Below are 10184 nucleotides of genomic sequence, written 5' to 3'. Positions count from 1 at the left end.
CGTGAAAGGACTTCTTAAACAACATCTAATCATCTCCTTATCCTTTATCTTCACACATAATTTGTATAAGTGTCTCATACACGTGCAATTAGGCATGGCACGAAAGTCCATGAAGAATTTTTGTCCTAAATAATATAAATAAATTATTGCATAGTTTGTATTAGAAATCACCTCACAAATATGTTGCATGGAATATTTTTAGTCGTATCCAAGGTAGTCATGTCTTCATCACACATGGTACGTTTTTGTCAAAAATAAAGTAAAGCACTAAAGTTGTCATCCTCGCGTCACTAAACTTGTCATAAAAAATGTCCGGAGTTGCCATGTGCTCGTACGTGATGTGTGTCACTTATCAGAGTCCTATAAATATGTGATGCATCCCCCAAAATAGAAAATGAATAGTTAAAATTTTATTTTTACTCATGACATGGCTTAATATAGTAAACAACCAGTTATTCGAAAGAAAAAAGTCCATTTTACTCGCCTGAAAAAGGTGGTTGGTTCGCATAACCCTCTCACTTTTCTTTTGGCTCATTTAAGAAAAAGGGTTCCCCCGCTTTATATTATAAAGCAAACACCCGATACATCCAACTGGCTGGGGCCGCAGCACAAATAAGCCCAAAATAAAAATAAGAAGAAGAAAGAGAAATAAATGCCGACACCGGCAGATCAACGAAGAAGGCAAGTCTGACAACCCCTGCACCCTCCGAAGAAGTACCACCACGCTCCCAACATCCCGAAGCACCGCGCCCCAAGCAACACCCTCAAGAGGGAGTGCGACGATGCCGCCGCTGTTGCCCGAACAAGTTCTAGGGTTTCCCCCTGTACGCGAGGGATAGTGGGGAAGGGGTATACCCGATGCCCCTCAGGAAGGTCCAACGGTGCCCGCAGGCGTCATCGCATCAGTGTCGGCCAGGCCGACAGGGATTTCTCCCGATCCACAATCACCACCACCACCTCGGGCATTTTGGAAACACAAGTCTGAAACATTTGAAAAGTTCAAAGGATTTCAGAGTGAAGTGGAGAATCATCGTAACAAAAATAAAAGTTTCTACGATATGATCGCAGAAGTAAAATATTTGAGTTACGAGTTTGGCCTTCAGTTAAAACAATGTGAAGTAGTTTCACTACTCACGCCACCTGGAACACCACAGTATAATGATGTGTCTGAACGTCATAACCGTACTATTATTGGATATAGTGCAATCTATGATGTTTCTTACTGATTAACCACTATATTTTTTGGGGTTATGCATTAGAGACAGCTGCATTCACGTTAAAAAGGGCACCATCTAAATCCATTGAGACGACACCGTATGAACTGTGGTTTGGCAAGAAACCAAAGTTGTCATTTCTTAAAGTTTGGGGTTACGATGCTTATAAGAAAAAGTTTCATCCTGATAAGTTCAAACCCAAATCGGAGAAATGTGTCTTCATAGGATACCCAAAGGAGACAGTTGGGTACACCTTCTATCACAGATCCGAAGGCAAGACATTCGTTGCTGAGAATGGATCCTTTCTAGAGAAGGAGTTTCTCTCGAAAGAAGTGAGTGGGAGGAAAGTAGAACTTGATGAGGTAACTGTACCTGCTCCCTTATTGGAAAGTAGATCATCACAGAAATCTGTTTCTATGACTCCTACACCAATTAGTGAGGAAGCTAATGATGATGATCATGTAACTTCAGATCAAGTTACTACCGAACCTCGTAGGTCAACCAGAGTAAGATACGCACTAGAGTGGTACGGTAATCCTGTTCTGGAGGTCATGTTAATTGACCATGACGAACCTATGAACTATGAGGAAATGATGATGAGCCCAGATTCCGCGAAATGGCTTGAGGCCATGAAATCTGAGATGAGATCCATGTATGAGAACAAAGTATGGACTTTGATTGACTTGCCCATTGGTCGGCGAGCCATTGAGATTAAATGGATCTTCAAGAAGAAGACGGACGCTGATAGTAGTGTTACTATCTACAAAGCTAAAATTGTCGCAAAAGGTTTTCGACAAGTTCAAGGTGTTGACTACGATGAGAGTTTCTCACTCGTATCTATGCTTAAGTCTGTCCGAATCATGTTAGCAATTGCCACATTTTATGAAATCTGGCAAATGGATAAACAAAACTACATTCCTTAATGGATTTATTAAAGAAGAGTTGTATATGATGCAACAAGAAAGTTTTGTCAATCCTAAAGGTGCTAACAAAATATGCAAGCTCCAGCGATCCATCTATGGACTGGTGCAAGCATCTCGGAGTTGGAATATACGCTTTGATAAGTTGATCAAAGCATATAGTTTTATACAGACTTGTGATGAAGCCTGTATTTACAAGAAAGTGAGTGGGAGCACTACAACATTTCTGATAAGTATATGTGAATGACATATTGTTGATCGGAAATAATGTAGAATTATTCTGCAAAGCATAAAGGAGTGTTTGAAAGGAGTTTTTCAAAGAAAGACCTCAGTAAAGCTGCTTACATATTGAGCATCAAGATCTATAGAGATAGATCAAAACGCTTGATAAGTTTTTCAATGAGTACATACCTTGACAAGATTTTGAAGTAGTTCAAAATGGAACAGTCAAAGAAAGAGTTCTTGCCTATGTTAAAAGGTGTGAACTGAGTAAGACTCAAAGCCCGACCATGGCAGAAGATAGAAAGAGAATGAAAGTCATTCCCTATGCCTTGGCCATAGGTTCTATAAAATATGCCATGCTATGTACCAGATCTATTGTATACCCTACACTGTTTTTGGCAAGGGAGTACAATAGTGATCTAGGAGTAGATCATTGGACAGCGGTCAAAATTATCCTTAGTGGAATAAGGATATGTTTCTCGATTATGGAGGTGACAAAAGGTTCGTCGTAAAGGGTTACGTAGATGCAAATTTTGACACTGATCCAGATGACTCTAGATCTCAATCTGGATACATATTGAAAGTGGGAGCAATTTAGCTAGAATAGCTCCGTGCAGAGCATTGTTGACATAGAAATTTGCAAAATACTTACGGATCTGAATGTGGCAGACCCGTTGACTAAACTTCTCTCACAAGCAAAACATGATCACACCTTAGTACTCTTTGGGTGTTAATCACATAGCTATGTGAACTAGATTATTGACTCTAGTAAACCCTTTGGGTGTTGGTAACATGTCGATGTGAACTATGGGTGTTAATCACATGGTGATGTGGACTATTGGTATTAAATCACATGGTGATGTGAACTAGATTATTGACTCTAGTGCAAGTGGGAGACTGAAGGAAATATGCCCTAGAGGCAATAATAAAGTTATTATTTATTTCCTTATATCATGATAAATGTTTATTATTCATGCTGTAATTGTATTAACTGGAAACATAATACATGTGTGAATACATAGACAAACAGAGTGTCACTAGTATGCCTCTACTTGACTAGCTCGTTGATCAAAGATGGTTATGTTTCCTAACCATAGTCATGAGTTGTCATTTCATTAACGGGATCATGTCAATAGAGAATGATGTGACTGACTTGACTCATTCCGTTAGCTTAGCACTTGATCGTTTAGTTTGTTGCTATTGCTTTCTTCATGACTTATACATGTTCCTATGACTATGAGATTATGCAACTCCTGTTTACCGGAGGAACACTTTGTGTGCTACCAAACGTCACAACATAACTGGGTGATTATAAAGGTGCTCTACAGGTGTCTCCGAAGGTACTTGTTGGGTTGGCGTATTTCGAGATTAGGATTTGTCACTCCGATTGTCGGAGAGGTATCTCTGGGCCCACTCAGTAATGCACATCACTATAAGCCTTGCAAGCATTGCAACTAATGAGTTAGTTGTGGGATGATGTATTACGGAACGAGTAAAGAGACTTGCAGGTAACGAGATTGAACTAGGTATTGAGATACCGACGACCTAATCTCGGGCAAGTAACATACCGATGACAAAGGGAACAACGTATGTTGTTATGCAGTCTGACCGATAAAGATCTTCGTAGAATATGTAGGAGCCAATATGGGCATCCAGGTCCCGCTATTGGTTATTGACCAGGGAGGTGTCTCGGTCATGTCTACATAGTTCTCGAACCCGTAGGGTCCGCACGTTTAACGTTCGTTGACGATATAGTACTATATGAGTTATGTATGTTGGTGACCGAATGTTGTTCGGAGTCCGGGATGAGATCACGGACATGACGAGGAACTCCGGAATGGTCCGGAGATAAAGTTTGATATATGGGATAATAGTGTTTGGTCACCGGAAGGGTTCCGGGATTCACCGGAAGGGGTTCCGGATGTTTCCCGAAATGTTTGGGTACGAGAACACTTTATTTGGGCCAAAGGGGAAAGCCCACAAGGTTTTTGGAAAGCACAAAAGGAAGTTTTGCGGAGTCCAGGGGCCAGACGCCTGGGTCCAGATGCCGGGAACCCTGGCGTCTGGCCCTGGAGTCCGAGAAGGACTCTTGCCTTTCGGGTGAAACCGACTTTGTGGAGGCTTTTGCTCCAAGTTTCGACCCCAGAGCTCAACATATAAATAGAGGGGTAGGGCTGGCACCCAAGACACATCAAGAAACACCAAGCCGTGTGCCGGCAACCCCGTCCCCTCTAGTTTATCCTCTCATAGTTTTTGTAGTGCTTAGGCAAAGCCCTGCGAAGATTGTTCTTCACCAACACCGTCACCACGCTGTCGTGCTGCCGGAACTCATCTACTACTTCGCCCCTCTTGCTGGATCGAGAAGGCGAGGACGTCACCGAGCCGAACATGTGCAGAACTCGGAGGTGCCGTGCTTTCGGTACTTGGATCGGTCGTATCGTGAAGACGTACAACTACATCAACCGCGTTGATATAACGCTTCCGCGAACGGTCTACGAGGGTGCGTAGACAACACTCTCCCCTATCGTTGCTATGCATCACCATGATCCTGCGTTGCGTAGGAACTTTTTTGAAATTACTACGTTCCCCAACACAAGCCACCGGCCCGCCCAACCCAGATGGGCCCTCCATCTGGGTTGGGCTGGCGCCGCCAGCCACAGCACCACCGCGTCGCCCCATGGCCAACGGCCGCACTGCCGTGTCAAGAGCCACCGGGCCCGCAACACCACCACCGACGGGCCGCACCGATGCCGGCCGAGGAGCACCACCGCAGGCCACCACCGTCTGATCAGGAGGGAGCCACGTGTGGGGAAGGACAGGCCCACCGCCGCCAGCACCACGCGGCCGAGGCCCGGCGGCGCTCGTTGGCGGCGGCGGGAGGAGGCAGGGGCGGGGGAGGGGCGCTGGAGAGGAGCGGCGAAGGGGCCCCCGGTCGCCCCGCCCGGGGAGGCCACGCGGGGGTACGGGGAAGGGAAGGGAGGGGTACGGGAGCGGGCTTCGGCTAGCGGCGGCGACGGGCTCCGGCGGCGGCGGCGGCCCCGCGCGGGGGAGCCGGCGGCGGCGAGGGAACCCTAGGAGTGGGGCGTTCGCGAGAGGGGAGGGGAGGGAACTCTGGTGTAACCTTAGTTGTAGAAATATTTAGATGGAATGTAGGAATATTTTTTCCTCTTTTGGCTCATTTGACCCCCTAATCTAATCAATACCGTGCATAAGTTGTTTTTATGGGTTTGCTAAGGCGGTTTGCTGATGTGGATGAGATCAAAGTGGTTTGTTGACTTCCCCGCAAAAAAAGTGGTTTGTTGACTAATGGGGCCATGTTGTCAGATGAGGGTACAGAAATAAATGAACAAGAAGCAAGCGACTTTAGGGGTGTGTTTGGTTTCTGTCACCAAATGGAACGGCATGGGTCCGTTCCGTTCCTATAGCCCATTCTTGTGTTTGGTTGATCTGAGGAGTCAGAACCCACTCGTTCCTGGAATGGCATATTCGCTGTTTATGCCGTTCCCCGCGGTCTCTCCAAATCGAGCGGACCACGCGGAACCGCTCCTCTTCCTCCCACGACTGCATCTCGTGTTCCCTCTTTCCCTTCCTCGCGCGACCTCTCGGGTAGCCGCCGCCGTCGGAAGCACACGCCGCCGCCGCCGCTGGGAGCACGCGCCCCCTCGTCCAGACCGCCCCGCTGCAGGGCCCGATTTCGACGCCCTGCATGCCCCCATCAATGAGCTTCCAAGGCGGTCGTGAAGGCCATATAGGTCACCGTGAATTAGCTCGGGTCCGCGCGGGTGACGGCGAACTGCGTCGCGCCAGGCCCCATGCCGGGAAGCTCCATGCCGCCGCGCTTGACGGAGTAGCTGCTCCCAGCGCTGGCCGTTGACCGCGCCTGAACATGCTTGGATCTTGTGCAGGGTGGCTGTTGTTGAACTCTGCGATTTGAGTCTGATTCGTTTCTTTCCTGGTTCTGTTCTGCAATCTACTGCATGCGTGGATGGATGAACTCACACTCCTTCAGTTCTCTGCGATTTGTTTCTGGCAAAGCGTGCTCAAGCCTTTTATTTATTTGAGATGGAGCGTGCTCAAGCCTTTGTTGTATGGATGGATTGATAGATGACCATTTTATTCAGCAATTTTATTTTACTGAACAAATTCATCTCATTTCATCCCTTAAACCAAACATCAAAATATAACCATTCCATTCCTTTGAATTGTCTTTACCAAACACAGAGATGGAACCGACCCATTCTAGTAGAACGGAACTATGACATTCCATTACACTTCGTTTCCGAACCAAACACACCCTAGATGAGCAAGCTAGCATCAGATCCATGGAGTTGAAGGCCGCCCCGCAGGTTCCCAGGAGAGATGCCAGGAAGCTTGTGAGGTGCCGAGGCTGCAGCTGCACACCAAGATGGCCGCGCCCGTGGAGCAGTCTACCGGCACGCCCATCACCAATGGAGCGGCCGGCGCCACCAGCAGCCATGCTGATCGTGCTGAGCCCGCAGGTGGTCGCGGCCGTCGCCTCCTGCTGTCCTGCAGCGCCTTTGCGCTGCCGCCCGCGCTAGAGCAGCCGGGGAGCATCATCAAGAGGCAGCACGCGAAGAAGCAGGCGGCGGCGCTCGATGTGGCTGCCACGAGGCGCCCGGGAAGGTTCTGCTCTGTTCCGTCGCCAGTCGCCACCGCCCTTGTGCTTGACGTCGACGGCCTTGAAGTGCCTCTCCCGAATCGCGCCAACAAGCTGGTCCTCCCCTTGGAACGAATTGGCCCGAGACCATCTCCTTCCTCGGCTCCGGCGAAGTCGCCGCGAACATTTCCCCAATTCCGGCAATGGAGAGCGTCCGTCGACAACTTCCTAGAGGCTTTAGCATCCTTCCCTCGCCTCTCACTCTTTCCCCCTTTCAATTTCAGAGATGACCGACAAAAACGAGCTTCCCGTCGAGCTCCAACTCCGGCCCCCACTCAGGAACAATGCTGCCTCAGCTCTGGCCGTTGCGAGTAAGCGAGGCGTACAACAGTCAGTCTGCCTCGAATCCCTGGAGATGATAGTGTCGTTGCCGGCCTCTGCCGGCCATTGCCACCGGTGAGAGCTCCCGAAGCCGCCCGACCTCAAAGTCCTCGCCTGACGACGTGGCCCCATTTGTCAACAAACTGCTTTGACCTCATCCATGTCAGCAAAACCACCATGCTAACCCACCAATGACGATTTCCGAACGGGATTGGTTAGATCAGAGGATTAAGAGCTCTGAAAAAAAGTTCAGGGGTTATGCGAACCACCCATTTTCTTCAAGGGAATAAAATGGACTTTTTTCTATTCAAAATGACCATAAACATTTTATTGAATACAGGTTTTCCTATATATGTTTGTGGTACTATCAATTGTTTGACAATGCAGTGAACTAGTAATAAACAAATATGGGCAATTAGAATTCTTAATCCATTCACAAGTTGCTATTTCCTTCGAGCCAAAGGCACCCAGCATAGAAAAAGGAACAAATATAACTTTAAAAGGAAACACTAACTAGAGGGTGGATAGTCCGGGTTATGTCCAGAGGGTGGATCATCCGAGTTATGTCCTCGTTGCACTCTAGCCGGGCATGATTGAATTGCGAGTTGCGGTTGTTGGCCTTTGATGAAGTAGACATCTCGCGATCGGGGGATTCTGGGATCATGGTAAACTACCCTAGGCTTTTCCCCTGACACTGCACGGGGGCATTGTCGTCACTGGTCATTATGGTCGTCGACCCAACACTGTAAGAAAGCATTAGGACCACATGTACCACCTTCTTGTCCATCAGGCCCCCTCCCATTGCTCGGTACCTTTGACCCATCCATCAAGGATTGTCATGGCTATCTCAGGCGAGGGAAACGACTAATGTCCTGCAAGTGCACTTGGTTGACTTGTAGCTTTTTCAAAGTAAGAGTATGATCCCACATTGAGCTAGGAAATTGTCCTTTTGCCTCTCTAGAGGTCTATCAAAATGTTCATGCAAGTTAGTTGTGATTCCAAGAAAAAGCAATGCGAAAGTAGAAAATATTACGAGACTTGTTGTGGCAAAAACCAAAGTGCGCAATAATTATACTTATAAGGGATGCTGGATTGCCATCCTCTCTGGGCTCCATGATAGCTGCCCATTTAGAGTTATCAGCTTCTGTGAACCTTGATATTGTCGAAGAAGGAACACCAGGTGAGGGTTCCCAATGTTCAGAGAGCCCCCCACAGGCTCATGCTAGGTTACATTCCTTGTAACAATTGAAGCTTCTTGAGAGGTTATATAACATGTGGATGGAGTATGGAAGGTATGAAAATGAAGCAAGTAAAGAACACTTGTTTTGTGTTTGTTGTATTCTGAATCTCTGAATATGTCAAGAAAGCAATGCAAACATGATTCAGATTAACCTAGCAGCAAAGCGTCAGATTTGGCATCCGTAATTTCGTGGCTACTTCTGAAATAGTTCATTCCGTCTTGGTTTTCTTTCCTTTTCCTGCATTTCACATTAGCTAAATAGCCAGAGCTAACGTCTTAATGACCATTGGCATGGTCGGGACACTTACACTTCAGAGTCTTCACTTACACTGACGAATTAGTTTCGAACAAACCAGAGATTGGAAGGGGTTGGTATTTTTGCGAGAGGCCATGAGGGCACTTTACTATTTTGGTGGCACGAAATATTAGATCCGACAATATGACCGATCATTTTTCAGTTGAGTTAAGTGTTTGTCGGGATGCAATATTGTTAGCCATAGAGCAGGGTTTTCTGAACATGGCGATTGAAACAGACTGCAAAAGGGTGAAGCATGCTTGGGACTCTGATAAAGATGACACATATGTTGGCTTTTAGCTGCCCCAAGATAGATGTGAAATCTCCTCGCCCATTTTTAGGGTATTAGAGCATTTCTAGCCGATCTCTTAAAACCGGTTAGACTAGTAAAAATTCACATTTGAGGGGCTAAACCAAACCAAGCCAATCCCTTATCCGCTTTAGAGGAGTATAGGATCTTTACTCCTTGGGTCGGTCGCCCTTTAAATTTACTCTTCCGTGGCCACTTCTTAGAATAATTTCAGTCCTTCCCCCATGCCAGCCCTCTTCCCCGTTTGCCGCCGGCTCCACGCCCGCCGAGTTCCTTGCCTCTGGCGACTACCCTCACCACGTACCATCCCGCAGCCCCACCGATACTCGGCCACCAAATTCCTACGAGACCTCGACGAGAAATAACGATCTTTTTCTTTCTTTATTTTTGTCTTTTCCCCGTCTATGGCCACGGCAACACTTCCCCTCATCATCCCTAGTTCGGCGGCGCTCCTCTTATCGTCCCCGACCACGAGCAAAGCCGCAAGGCGTGGGGAGGACACCTATATAGAGAAAAAGTTCAACATAAAGGAGGAAATGTACACAAAGAGTGGTCGCCGATCGCCATTGCCGATTCCAATGAATCCTTGCGTTTCGAACGTTGCCATCGCGCCACTAGGAGAAGGATGAGGGAAAGAACCCATTCATATGAGGAAGCGCCCAAGTCATGGCCTGTTTTTTTTAGAAAAGGAGGATTACCCCGGGCCTCTACATCTGGGCGATGCATACGGCCACTTTATTAATTATTCTCACAAGACCTTACAAAGCCATACAACAGCAAGACTAAAGCCACCGTCTAAGCAACAATTGTCGCTACACCTATCCAATTGATGAAGGGGCGCAGATAGTCTAGGCCTAATACCAAACAGACATCGCAGCCAAACCTAAACATCTAAGACCTGAGGTCCCAACCAGGACGTCTGCCGGGTATGGGGCACCTACCAGTCCGGCGCACTCCTCAACCAGGACGTCTGCCAGGTATGAG

At 47.4% G+C, this 10184-nt stretch overlaps 1 pseudogene; it reads left to right on the top strand.

The window, feature by feature from the left end:
- Positions 1–6582: 6582 nt before the first annotated feature.
- Positions 6583–7661, top strand: LOC125548238 (annotated as a pseudogene).
- Positions 7662–10184: the final 2523 nt, after the last annotated feature.

Source organism: Triticum urartu, chromosome 3 (assembly GCF_003073215.2).
Source record: "Triticum urartu cultivar G1812 chromosome 3, Tu2.1, whole genome shotgun sequence".
In the NCBI taxonomy this organism is placed as follows: domain Eukaryota; kingdom Viridiplantae; phylum Streptophyta; class Magnoliopsida; order Poales; family Poaceae; genus Triticum; species Triticum urartu.
This window is presented reverse-complemented; position numbering and strand designations above follow the sequence as displayed.